This window comes from Ambystoma mexicanum, chromosome 2q (genome assembly GCF_040938575.1).
Source record: "Ambystoma mexicanum isolate Mex_15411 chromosome 2q, UKY_AmexF1_1, whole genome shotgun sequence".
Lineage (NCBI taxonomy): Eukaryota > Metazoa > Chordata > Amphibia > Caudata > Ambystomatidae > Ambystoma > Ambystoma mexicanum.
Window position 1 is genome coordinate 1,142,845,557 of NC_090924.1, and position 13,186 is coordinate 1,142,858,742.

At 47.8% G+C, this 13,186-nt stretch overlaps 1 protein-coding gene across 9 annotated transcripts in view; it reads left to right on the forward strand.

Moving 5' to 3' along the window:
* Window positions 1–13,186, forward strand: part of ICA1 (islet cell autoantigen 1) — a 1,066,176-nt gene that overhangs the window by 640,846 nt on the left and 412,144 nt on the right. The window lies entirely within an intron of this gene.

Sequence of the window (13,186 nt, forward strand, 5' to 3'; positions counted from 1 at the left end):
AATGACCACAACTGCCTATCGCACATCTTTCAATGTTTTAAAGATAATTAATTTATTATTTTTTTATTATTGTGATCTTTAGTTTGTACAAACTTTTATCACAGAATTTCCATGTGGTTACTTTCATCATTGAAAGTCAGTTTTCCCAAGCTATTTACTTCTTGGGTTCAAGGGTTAACATTTGAGTCTTCTATTGTTCTTTCAAGATTGTGTCTAAAAAGTCGATTATCGCACAAGTTATTTTCATGTTGTGATCGGATGTCATACGCGACCACCATTCCTCACTATTTCCATTTATTGGAAAGCAAAAGCCCAAATGAAAAGCCCTTTGACTCGCGATTACATCACAATTTATGATCAGATGGTAAAGTGATTCCGTATCTTTTTTGCAGTGTCTACATAAGTCGTCTTTTTTCTCCGGATTTTTTCTTATCCATCTCATTTCGTTTGTTTGTAGTACATTTAGCCGCAATCGCAAAAATTGTTCTCGATGGTGGCGAGATGGACATTTGACTAAATATTTTGGCTGTCCATTTAGTCTGTTTAGTGCAGATCCTGACGGGAGTGTACATTTGAGGAGTGCTCTTTTTTTCGCTATTCAGAATCCATCCCCACCATTGGAGACGTTTTTTGACCAGCTGCGGGTGGTATTGCAGAGAATCAATTTCGATGTCAGCGGTCGCCATAATTTGGTCTACTTTATAGGTCCACTCCTTTAGAATCTGTGAATTTGAGGTAGATGTATCTGGAATGAGTATTTCGCAAGCTGGTTCTCCAGGGTGTTCTCTTATTTTGCGTAGGAGTGCACAAGCTTTCCAGATTGTTGAGTCGTATAAAGAATTTATCCCCAGTTCGTATCGCAGGCTCGTCATCGAGACATATCTGGGTAATCGTAGGGCTTTACGCCAAAACAACCCTTCTAGTACATCCCATACTTTAAAGTCGAGGTTCCAGGCACATTCGGCCCCGAATGTAATTGCAGGTAGTACTTTATTTAGGTAGAATGTTAGTAATGGTCGAACAGAAAATTTTCCGTATTCGTTGTGTAATTTCAGGCCTTGTATGTTAGCATTCTGTTTCGCAGGTCTTGGTACCATGTCCATTCTCTGATGGAAGTGCTGTAGATTATTCCGAGGTAACGTATCAACGTTGTTGTTTCGATTTCCTCGTTTGCCACAAACCATTTAAAATGGTTTGATTTCTGACCCATCGTGTTCATCATTTTCATGATTTTGGTTTCGGTTGAATTGATCTCGAGCATATTCTTTGTGAGATAGATGTTTAGTTTATTCAACAGCCGCTGTAATCCTATTGCTGTCTGGTTAGCCAAAACGATATTGTCTGCATACAAGATACAGTTTAGGTCTTGGCCATTTATTCTCGGTGGAATTCATTTATTATTGTAATTGTATATGTGTTGGGTTGCTTAAAACACAAACCTAACTGAAGCAACTGAAATGATTGGAGTGAGATTTTGCTCAATACAATTTAGATGGATTTAAATGTACGTATTTGGATCCATCATTTAGTGTGCAATTTGAAGGCAGTCTGCGCTGTTGCTTATTTTGTCAACTGCTGCCTCAGATATTGGTGATGATGGTTTACAATGCATATGCAATAGGTCTTTCCTACTTGTGCCACCCTCTTTCTGCTGTATATCAAATACACTGATGTTGCTCTTCCAAGCTTATTTGAGGACCCTTCTTTGTAAAAGCCAATACCCATTGACAGGGATCTGCAGCATGTGGCTTTCTAGATGATTGAGAGTATAGCTCCCATCAGCCATGGACAGCATAGTCAAAGTGAGGGATCGAAAACAATTGGAGAATGAAGGTTGCAGAGCCCTCCCGAAGGAGAAAACTACCTTTTTAAAACACTCCTTCCGACAATGTGATCATCACAGGGTTGCTGGTATAGTGCAGGTGGGCTGTAGAGGCAATGCAGGTACTGTGCAGTGTAGGATAATTGTACAGGGAGAAGCTTTGATCCTTTACACCCCAGAGGCAGCAATGTCTGCTTAATAAAACTGTTTGATGCATTCTGCAATTCCACCTTTTCCTGTCAATTGATACTTCTCTAGGGGTCTGTAGTCGCCACAAAAGGTGCCTTTAGGTCCTTTCCAAAATGCTGTCATACCCAAGAATAGAGAGTAGTGTTGCTCATTTAAAAGACCATCCGAAAAGCTTCTCAATTCAGAGTTTTGAGACTTTATCAAAATGTTTAAAATTGGTAATCCTCAAGCCCATCACACCTGGCTTTTTTTTACCGCCTTTATATAATTTCATAATTTTTACCAACAATAAAATGCCCTAAGAAAGAGGTAGAACTTGGCCCTTTTCCTTCCCCAGCCACCCCTAACCATACACAATCACTAGTGTTTCTCCTCTTAGCTACCTGACCTCAATTGTCTGCAACCGTCTCCAAGTCCACTGAGATGCCCCCCACGAACCTCCTCCAACTTTCGTTTTGCAGCATCTCGCCTTATATCTATGTACGGCCCCCGAGCCTCTGTATATTCCACTGCATGTGGCGTATCCTTGAAGAGCACATGTTACGTAGACTGACCGTGCTGGCTATCACTGGTCTGTGCCCCAAGAGCCCATACTTTTCCATATACTCTCTGAATGGTGACCAAACCTCCCAGAATTACTCCTGTGCACCTGCTAATTCAGCCATCACCTTTTCTAATGCCCAGAACTCCCAAATTGTACACCACCTGACTGCTCCCTGGGTATCTTCTGGGCACTTCCGTTGTTGAGCAGTTGTGGGTCTGGCTGCCACCAACAGTTGGGTAAGGAGCATACCCATATTCCCTATCATAGGATATTTGTGCTCTTCTCCAGAGTCCCCCAGTACCACAACCAGAGGGTCCAGCTGGAGACCAATCCCCATAATATATTTAATTCTAGACAGAATCTCCTTCCAGAATATTTGTACACATGGGCAGTTCCACCACATAAGACCTAGGGGGCCTATCGGACTCCATGCACGCCAGCATAGCGTACTCGGTGTTCATCTTCTGAAGCATTTGGGGATATACGTACTAGTCCAAGCATATCTTGTGAGCATTTTCTCTAATCGTGCATCTAGAAGTTCGTGACGCTCTGGACCATATCTGGGACCAACTTTCTAAATCTATTGTGATGCCCAAATCTTCCTCTAACGCGGACTGACCTTCGAATTTCAACAATGTTTTCTACAATAACTAGCCCCTCTGACTTATTATAACTAACTACAAACTGAGGGGGGGCGTGGCCTGGAGTCGATGGCGAGCAGAGGCTGATTCGCCGAGCTCCGGCCGAGACGCCGTTTTCGAATCATTTTTCTCCGGCTTCAGCGGGTTAGCAGCCCCCTGAAAAGAACGCAGAGGTGTGTGAGGCGATCCCGCACAAAACCTGCTCGAGGGGTCGGACTCTCCGGCCCCCCAGACGCCGGCGCTGATCATCAAACGCACTCCCTCCCCCCGCCGCGCCTGGATCCAAGATGGCGGCTCACAGAACCTAGCGGAGCCTCCGCGTAGCACCCCCACCAGCACATCCAGGCGGTGAGCATCGTGGAGGAGCAACACAGCGGAGCGGGCCTCATCCCAACATCCGACCGTGGCTGACACCCGATCCTCGCCCTACTCCTCTATCACCACGTCGGAAGGCCTCGGTCGACACTACGTGCCGGTGTTGCCCTATTTCCGGAGCTCCACCGAGACACAAACTGCATATCGGAGACGGCGGCGGGGAGCTCACCTGCTTCCAACTCTCTCCCCTCCACCGGAGAACTAGCCGAAAACAAACACGCTGCGTATTCCGGGGACAGGAGCACGCAGCGATACCATCGGCCTCCCCCCACTGGGCCTGCATTCTTCGGCAGGGAGGCCGCTGCCGGGTGGCTGGGCCAGAGGAGCTGCTGGGGCACCGGGCTGCTGTGGCCCGTTGCCTCGCCCAATGTCCTGGAATCAGGAATGACCCGGAAAGCCGTGACGATGCGCCAAGTCACGGAGCAATCGTGAGCACAGCCCCGGCTGCCCTCCCCAACCACAGCCTGCATTGTCCTTGCAGCTGGGCCGCCCAACTGGACTCCTCCACCAGGAGGGGACAACCCCGGCCTCCCCCTCCTGGGCCTACATTCATCTGCAGGGAGGCCGCCGCTGGGTGGCTGGGCCGGAAGAGCTGCTGGGGCACTGGGCTGCTGTGGCCCGTTACTTTGCCCAAAGGCCTGGAAATAAGAAACGACCCGGAAAGCCGTGACGGTGCGCCAAGCCGCGGAGCAACTGTGAGTACGGCCCCAACTATCCTCCCCAACCACAGCCTGCATTGTCCCCGTGGTTGGGCCGCCCAACTGGACTCCCTCGCCAAGAGGGGACAACTCCTGCCCTAAGCGCCCCAACACTACCACCCCTAAGCCCAGGGACAGCGACACAGGCGCTAGGACAGCGGATAGAGCACCTGGAAACACGGAGAAGTGCCCCATCTCAGGCGCCCTGGACAGACTCCAACTACTGAAATAACAACTCCCCAGGGCACAACCCACCCTAGAACACCACTCCGGGCTACATAAGAGAGCGGCCCTGAACTTCACCCCTCCAGACTCAGGACTCCGGGGCAACCACTATTACGTCCCCAACATGGCCGCCAAAAATAAAACCAGGGCCGCCACCATGGACTCCTTTGTCTCAGCCGGGGCAAAGACTCCCACCCAAGTCAGGGCCAGCTCCACCGAAACCATTCGCTCGCAAGAGACGGACCCCAAAGATAACCACTCCCAGATAATGGATGCTATTGCCTCATTAAAGACTCACATCGACTCCAAGATAGACGAGTTCAAAATAGACATACAACTCATTCGCCAAGATGCCCGCAACTTAACGGAAAGGGTGACGGCCATGGAGAAAACCACAGAGGTGGGGTCCGCGGCCGCGGCGACCCTACAATCGGAAACTTCGGACCTGAAAAGGAAGGTCACATTCCTAGAAGAAAGGGCGGAGGAGGCCGAGGGTCGGGCCAGACGAGGGAACATCAGAATCTTAGGTATCCCGGAGGGGAATGAAGGCCTAAATACCACGTCCTATGTGGAAACCCTGCTGCTACAGGAAATTGGGGCCGGCAAACTGACTCAGGGATTTGCGGTGGAGAGGGCCCACAGGTCCCTACAGAAACGACCCCCCCCTGGATCACACCCACGGCCAATTATAGCCAAGATACTAAACTTCCAGGACAGGGAAACCGTATTAAGATATTCCAGGGAAACTGGCCCTATTATACAGGGCGACGCTAAGATTTCCATATACCCGGACTACACCCAGAAAGTACAAAGGGAGAGGAACTCGTTTGTTCCGATCAAAGCAAGGCTTCGCCAACTGAACCTTAAATACAGATTGCTGTACCCGTCCCGCCTGAAAGTTATCCACAAAGGGCGAGCAATCTTCCTCGAAAATCCGGAAGCGGCCAACATGTGGCTAGAGGACAATAACCTTGCTGATGGTGCAGATAACCCAGGTGGGGAAGACTGAACCTCGGGGGAGCAGAGCCGGACCCCAGGGACCCTCCACACCATCCACACATGAAGCATAAACAGCCGGACCCAAGCAGGTAACCCAATTAACAGTATATCATATGGAAACGACCCTCGTTTGGCCTCGCCGCCTCGCAGCAACCCCGCCCCCAGCGAAAGAACCAACCGGGCGAGTCTCTGCCCGACCCAACTCGCGCCCGACTCCCGGATGGGTACAGACGGCGCGGGAGCGCCTGAGCACCGCGACATAGTTGTAGTCGCTGGGCGCACCAGTTTGAGTTATGTTATTAGTTCAGTTAGTACCATAGTCTTCGTTTTACTGATGCTTGAAAATACCGGGATGGCCACAGGACACGCCTCAAGAAACGACGAATCAGAGGCCCATCGCTTACAACTTATCAACCACGCTCTGATGCCACACTGGGCCGCCGCGGCTGCCCCCCATGCCAAACCCAGAACACCACACCAATGGCACCACAACTCAATGTCATGACGTGGAACGTAAGGGGAATGGGCTCGTACCTCAGGAGGAACCGCATACAGTCCTACCTCAGGAGGAAGAAAGTCTCGATAGCGATGTTACAGGAGACACACCTCACCGAGGACGCTCTGTCTAAACTGGCAGACCGATGGGAGGGAACTGTGAGAGGATCCCCATATTCCAAATACGCAAGGGGTGTGTTAATATGGATAAACCCAAATGTGCCCTTCCAATTACATGGATGTGAATCTGACAAGGAAGGCAGATACGTAATAATGTGGGGAACTATGGAACAGACCCCGATCTGCTTAGCTAACACATATTTCCCGCAACACGGAATCCCGTCGTACCTCAACACATTGAGCTCCAAGCTGACACACCACCGAGGCCAAACCTTCCTATGGGGAGGAGACTTTAACTGTGTTATGGACACAACTATGGACAGATCGCTTCCTCCCCCCCAATCAAGCAACCCTGCTACCCGTGCCATGACGGAAACACTAGACCAACTCAACCTAGTGGACATCTGGAGGATACAACACCCAGCCGATAGGAGTTATTCCCATTACTCAGCCCCACACAACGTCCACACAAGGATAGATTACTTGTTCATCGATCGTGACGAAGCCCCGCTGGCAATAACCACAGAGTATCTGGGGAGATCTATTTCCGATCACTCCCCGCTAATTATGCAATGGAGGCAGAGAGGACCCAGACCCCCGATCCCCATGTGGAGAATGCCTTCCGCGACACTAGAGGACCCACAGTTCAGAGAGGACCTTGCCGAGAGACTAGAGGAGTACGTCGATATCAATAAAGGATCCGTCTCCACTTGGAGCACACTGTGGGAAGCCATGAAGGTGGTCACCAGAGGAGAAATCATATCTAGAGCTGGTGGCACCCGCAGGCAACTAAAGGCATCACTTGAGGCCCAAGAATCAGAGATCACCCGCCTGGAGTCCACCCTCGACACCTCCCCAGGAGTCGAAACGGAACTGAAAACGGCCCGAGAAAAATGCCAGCTCTCCTGGGACAGGCTGGAAAAATTTGACTTCGCCACATACACCGCTCGATCCCACAGGGAATCAGACAAACCAGGTAAGCTGTTGGCCTGGTTGTGCAGAAGAGAGCACCCTAAACACTTACCAACAGAAATAATAGATGCAGATGGTGCATCCCACAGGACACAGATGGGGATCAACAAAGCATTTGCCGAGTTTTACTCAAAACTATATGCTCATGAAGCCCGGATCCCCACCACTGAAATAATAGACACCCTGGATGAGATCGACATACCCCAAATATCCAGCGAACAGAGAACTGAACTAGACATGGAAATTACTCCCGACGATATAAGATGGGCCATCAGGTCGCTCGCCACCTCCAAGACCCCAGGTAGCGACGGGCTTACGCCGGAATTTTATAAAGCATACGAGCCCATTCTCACCCCCATCCTACACGAAGTCTACCAGGAAGCTTACACAAACGGGATCCTCCCCAACACCATGAGAGAAACCATAATCATCCCCATGCTTAAGCCCCACAAACCACCCACTGACTGCGACTCATACCGACCCCTGGCCATGCTCAATTACGATAGCAAGATCCTCACCTCAATACTGGCCAGCAGACTTGCTAGAGTGCTAGGGTCCATAATCCATGAGGATCAGAACGGATTTGTCCCAGGTCGCAACACCACAGCCAATTTGAGGAGGCTCCAACACATCATGGCCGAAACTCATGACTCGGAGGAAGATCTAGCGATACTGTCACTTGACGCCATTAAGGCCTTTGACTCCATCTACTGGGAGTGGCTGGTGGAGGCCTTGCGGGCTTTTGGCTTCGGAAATGGCTTCATCAGATGGGTCCAGGTTCTCTACAACTCCCCAGTGGCCAGGGTCAAGACAGGCGGAACGGTCTCAGAACCTTGGAAAATACAGAGGGGCACGAGACAAGGATGCCCACTTTCGCCCATGCTGTACATACTGGGACTGGAACCGATTGCCTTATACTTTCGTCAGCAGCTCTTTGACGCCGGCATCAAGGTGGGCAACGTTTATAACATAATATCATTGTACGCTGATGATGTTCTCCTGTACCTAAAAGACCCTGAGCTCAATGCACCGACAGCACTGGAGGTACTCGACAACTATGCGAGATACTCCGGAATCCAATTTAGCAGACACAAATCCTCAGCATTCCCCCTGGCCGGATTGAGAGACGCCTCAGCGGAGGACCTTCCGATCATAGGGATAAAATGGCAACCCGAGAAGTTCAGATACCTGGGGATTAATCTCAGCCACACCCCACAGCTCACACATGAGCACAACACAGAAGCAGCCGTCACCAACCTCCGACGGTCCATAAAATTCTGGTCTAAACTCCCACTGGCAATGGTGGGGAGAGCGGCGATTGTCAAAATGATAATCCTCCCTCGCTTTTTATACTTCTTTGTGAACATTTGCCATTACATACGGCCCCCTTTCTTCAGGAAATTGGAAGCTATTATCAAGGACTTTTTATGGGGACCCCACAGACATAAATTGTCACTGGCCACACTAACCCTTCCACATAAAGAAGGCGGAATAAAACTTCCAGATCTCCAGCTCTACTACCTGGCCGCCCAGCTCAGTCACATCACGAGATGGCTGTCAGACGAATCTTCAGCTGAATTGGGGCTACTGAAGCAACCCCACACCAACTTAACTCCCAAGGAAACCCTATGGAATCCCCTCTGCTGCTCTTCGGAAACCCCTATGGTCGTCGGGCTTGGCAGACAGATATGGACCAGGACTTGCCACATCAGGAAGGTGCAACACCCATACTCTCCGGACCATCCCATAATGGCAGATGTGTGCAAGAAGGAGGAAGACCTCCCCATAGCAAGGAGGTGGGAGGAAGCCGCGATATACACATGGGGAGACATGTTTGAAGATGGAGTGTTCAGGGACTTCGAATCGATGCAAGAAATCGAAGGGCTACCCAAAGGCCAGTTCCTTTGGTACCATAGGCTCAAACGTACCGCCAAGAATCAGTGGCCCACCTGGCCAGAGGAACCTACCTCGGACCCTCTACTACAAGAAATGTATGACCTCTCTGATGGATGGAGACCTGTCTCCAGGTTATACAACAGGCTCATCGACAAACCTAACCCTAAGGGAGCGACACTGAGGGCAAAATGGGAAGTAGACCTTGCAGCCCCGCTCACTGATAAAGAATGGGAAAGAGCACTAATATTCCCCAAGAAAGTGTCAAGAAACTCCAGATTTGGCCAGATACAGTTGAACGTCCTTTATCGAACTTACATGACCCCCCACAGAGTTGCCTCGTTCAACGCGAAGGTCCCACCGGTGTGCCCATGGTGCGGGAACGACAGGGCAGACATGATCCACATGTTCTGGTCCTGCACCAAAGTGATGACACTCTGGTCGAAAGCCAAGCAATCCTGTAGAGACGCCGGCATGGAGCGATACGAATGGTCACCAGGAGAGTGCCTATTGGGTACATACCCCAGACCGAGTAAATTCAAACACCTCGTGAAACTAATGGACATTTCATGTATACTCGTCAAAAGGACCATAGCGATGGCTTGGAAGACGCCAGCGGGCCCCAGACATGAGCGCTGGTTAAACGAAATGGCGAGGTGGACGGCTGCGGAGACCAGAGCCTGGCAGGAAGGAACTACATCCAACGGGGAAGCCACAAGCGGCTCCCTGGTCGCCTGGAGGGCCCTTCTGACGGACATGCTCTTCGATGCGGACCATAAGCCCCCTTGAACACCTGTTGTGGTTCATAGTAACAGGCTCCCACCATCACAAGGTATATGCCTCCTGCAGCTGTTCCCCTCCACTTCCTGAGAAGTTACACTCTGGACTGAACCACCATCACGAACTCCACTTACTACATCACACGAAGACTATCGTTGTTTAAGATAAGTTTCCTTTTGTTCTTTTCTTTCTCCCCATCTTCTTCTTTCCTTCCCTCTTTTTCACTTGTTCAATTCACGAGTTTGTATTGTTTTACCTTATCACGAAACCAATAAAATACTTTGAAAAAAAAAAAAAAACTACAAACTGAGACCTTTCGGAACCTCTGCAGCTCCTCCAACAGACACTGCTGGCTTTTTACCAAACCTACATAGTCGCTCCTCCCTGGGTATGTTCATTTGCGCGCCTGTTATTTCTTCAATTTCTAACACATTAAAGAAACGCTTCATAAAATATCTTTTCTATTGAGGAGAAGATTTCAAACATAATACAAGTTGTTATACATTAGAAAAGAAAAGGGAGTGGTGGTGTGTGTAGACCTAGTTCGAGAAGATCCTGTTAGAGTTCTTCAATAATATGCTAGATTGCGGGGTGCACGTCTGTCAATTTCAGATGCAGAGGAAACTGATCAGAGATGTTAGGGTTAAGTAGAGGAACTCCCTGGAAAATGTACTAGAACATGCCTCCCTGGCATTAATATGACCTGCCAGAGAGGACACAACGTGAGCTCAAAGTGAAATCCAAATGGGAGGAGGATTTAGGGAGGACCTTCTCAGAAAGAGAATAGGCAAACGTACTACTGTATACTAAAAGGATTTCCAGGAATGCCAGGTTCAAATTCACACAATTATTCGCCCTGCACAGAGCATATATGACTCCATACCGAATAGCCAAATTCTGTGGGGCAACAGACACAGGTTGCCCAAGATGAGCTGATGATAAAGTAGATGTGGTACACATGTTTTGGGGCTGCAGGGTGGTACAACAGTTCTGGAAAAGGGTGGTGACTCGCAAGAGGGTGTGGGTGTAACTGAGTGGACTCTGGAGACATGCCTGCTCTTAGCATTTTAACTGGACATTTAACTGTTTGATGAGCAACGTGGGGTGATATTTGTATGTAAATATAGTGAAACTGTTTTAATTGTGAAAGGTGTATATGTTTAAACCATTGCACAATAAAATAAAAAAATAAAAAAAGATGTAAAAAAAAAAGTTGAGACCAAAATCTTGTCCGAAGTCATTGCCAATGAATTGTAACCTCCACTATCTAAAATAGTCCACCGAGACCAGACTGGCATCCCGGGTCGTCAACCTCCTCTAAAATAAGGAGACTGGTGGATATAATCGTGCAGGTCAAAGTCCCAGCCGAGGCTGAGTTGACAGCACTGGACACCAAGAAGCTGTTCAACTGTGTCCTGGGTCTACCTTTCCTAATAACGCATGAGATTTTATTTTCAAACCGTACATGAAACATTACATTAATTTGATAGATCACAGATACAGATGTCTTCGTAAGGCAATAATGAACTAAAACCCTCCAAAACAAAATTCAATCCCACCAGATACAATATCACACAATCAAACTAAGGAAGTACAGTTTTAAAGGACATTCTAAACTACTGTTCCCATCACCATAGATGGAGGGAGTTCCATGTTGGCTGCGCACCTATGCCAAAACATTGTTAAGAGTGGGTTTGCTACCATAAACTGCGCACACAAATAGAATTGTTAAAGCTCGTTGAGCATTATTTAATGCAAATCAAAACAGCCGACGCGTGTTTCGAGCCACAACGCTCTTCTTCCAAGGCTGCAAAATTATATCCCATACATTTTGTATACATATTTAACATAATCACATGTAACAAACCAATTGTAGCAAACAATCGGGTCCAAAATCAAAAAGGGAGGCAAGGTAGTGTTAGGTGCCGGACAAAAATAATAATAATTACCGAACACAATGAATTAAGGATATACATTGGCAAGAATAACCAATAGTTGAAAAACACCACATATTAATTGAAAAGTTCATGAAAAGGATATAGAGAATTGGCAATGAAATTAGCCAAACGTTGAGAACAATTGACAAACATAGTGAGAGAAAACAAAAGATGAAATTAATTAGGGAAATATGGTAGTAAAAGCAGTCATGTATGGACAACCATGGTCACCCATTGTGCTGTATAATTACAAAGCAAAATTGCCACATCCATAAATAGGAGGTTACCTTGTGGGAGCTTGAATCGAAAAACTAATACTAGAACAGAGAAAAAGAAACTAAGATAATATATCAATATGCCGCAGGAAAACCCTCAACTGTCCACCACTGGCAACATTTCTTAACTTGCTATGCCAAAACATGTCATTTTTCCTGCGTCAGCCCTTTGATCCGTACATTCTCTCCTCCAGATATATACATTTGCCAAGCCCTTCATTCCACACAGAAACCCTCAGTGTATTATCCAACCCCCACTTGGTGGCAATAGCTCTCTTAGCAGCAGCCATATCCACGGACAAAAAAACAGTGTCTCATGCTTGGAAATGTGCACCTCTCTGCCAATAGAGTTAAACTAACTTGAGATCCCTCCCCAGTGGTTGACCGAACACTCTCTCGATCTCCCTGTGAACTTTCTCCCAATTTGTATGAATGTGCTAACACTCTGACAAAACATGAAAGAAGCCCACCACATTAAATCTACATAGACTGTGGATCAGGTGGTTCTTACACATACCCATGTGGTATAAGAACACCCTGGAATAGTGTTCTCGGGAGAATTTTGAACTGAATGAGTCACAACTTATCAGATATCCAGAGAATTGGGCAAAACGTTTGATGGGGAATGGAAGGATATAATAACATAACACAAGAGGGTCTCCAAGAATGCTAGGTTGCAACTAATTCAACTTTGTTACGCTGAGAGCATATCTCACACCAGCTGCTATTGCAAGATTCAAAGGAGCCAGTAAACACGAATGTCCTTTGTTGTAAATTAGAGGAGGCGGGACACATGTTCTGGGGATGCCCAATCCTACAGGTGTTCTGGAGGGGTGCAGCACGGGAAGCAGCTTCAGGAGGCATCGACCATGATATTACAACCCTGCAGGCCTGCATGCTGAACTGATAAAAAAAAGAAGCTCAAAGGATTAACGTCTTAACAAGCTTAAAGATCTGATGTACATATTAACTAAACGCAGCATAGCCATGAGGTGGAAGGATACACGGAAACAGAGTGTTACCAGATGGTGGGGAGATTTGAAAAAATGGGTGACAGCAGAAACTGGAGTATGGGAAAATGCGCTGGAAGAAAAAAAGTTAGAAGCAGGAATGGACATCCAAAGGTGGATTGCCTTAACCATGATTGTATTTGCTCGAGAGGAAGGGGAAGTCACTATGCAGACTACATCAGAGGAAGTGGATGCAGTACAATGTATAATT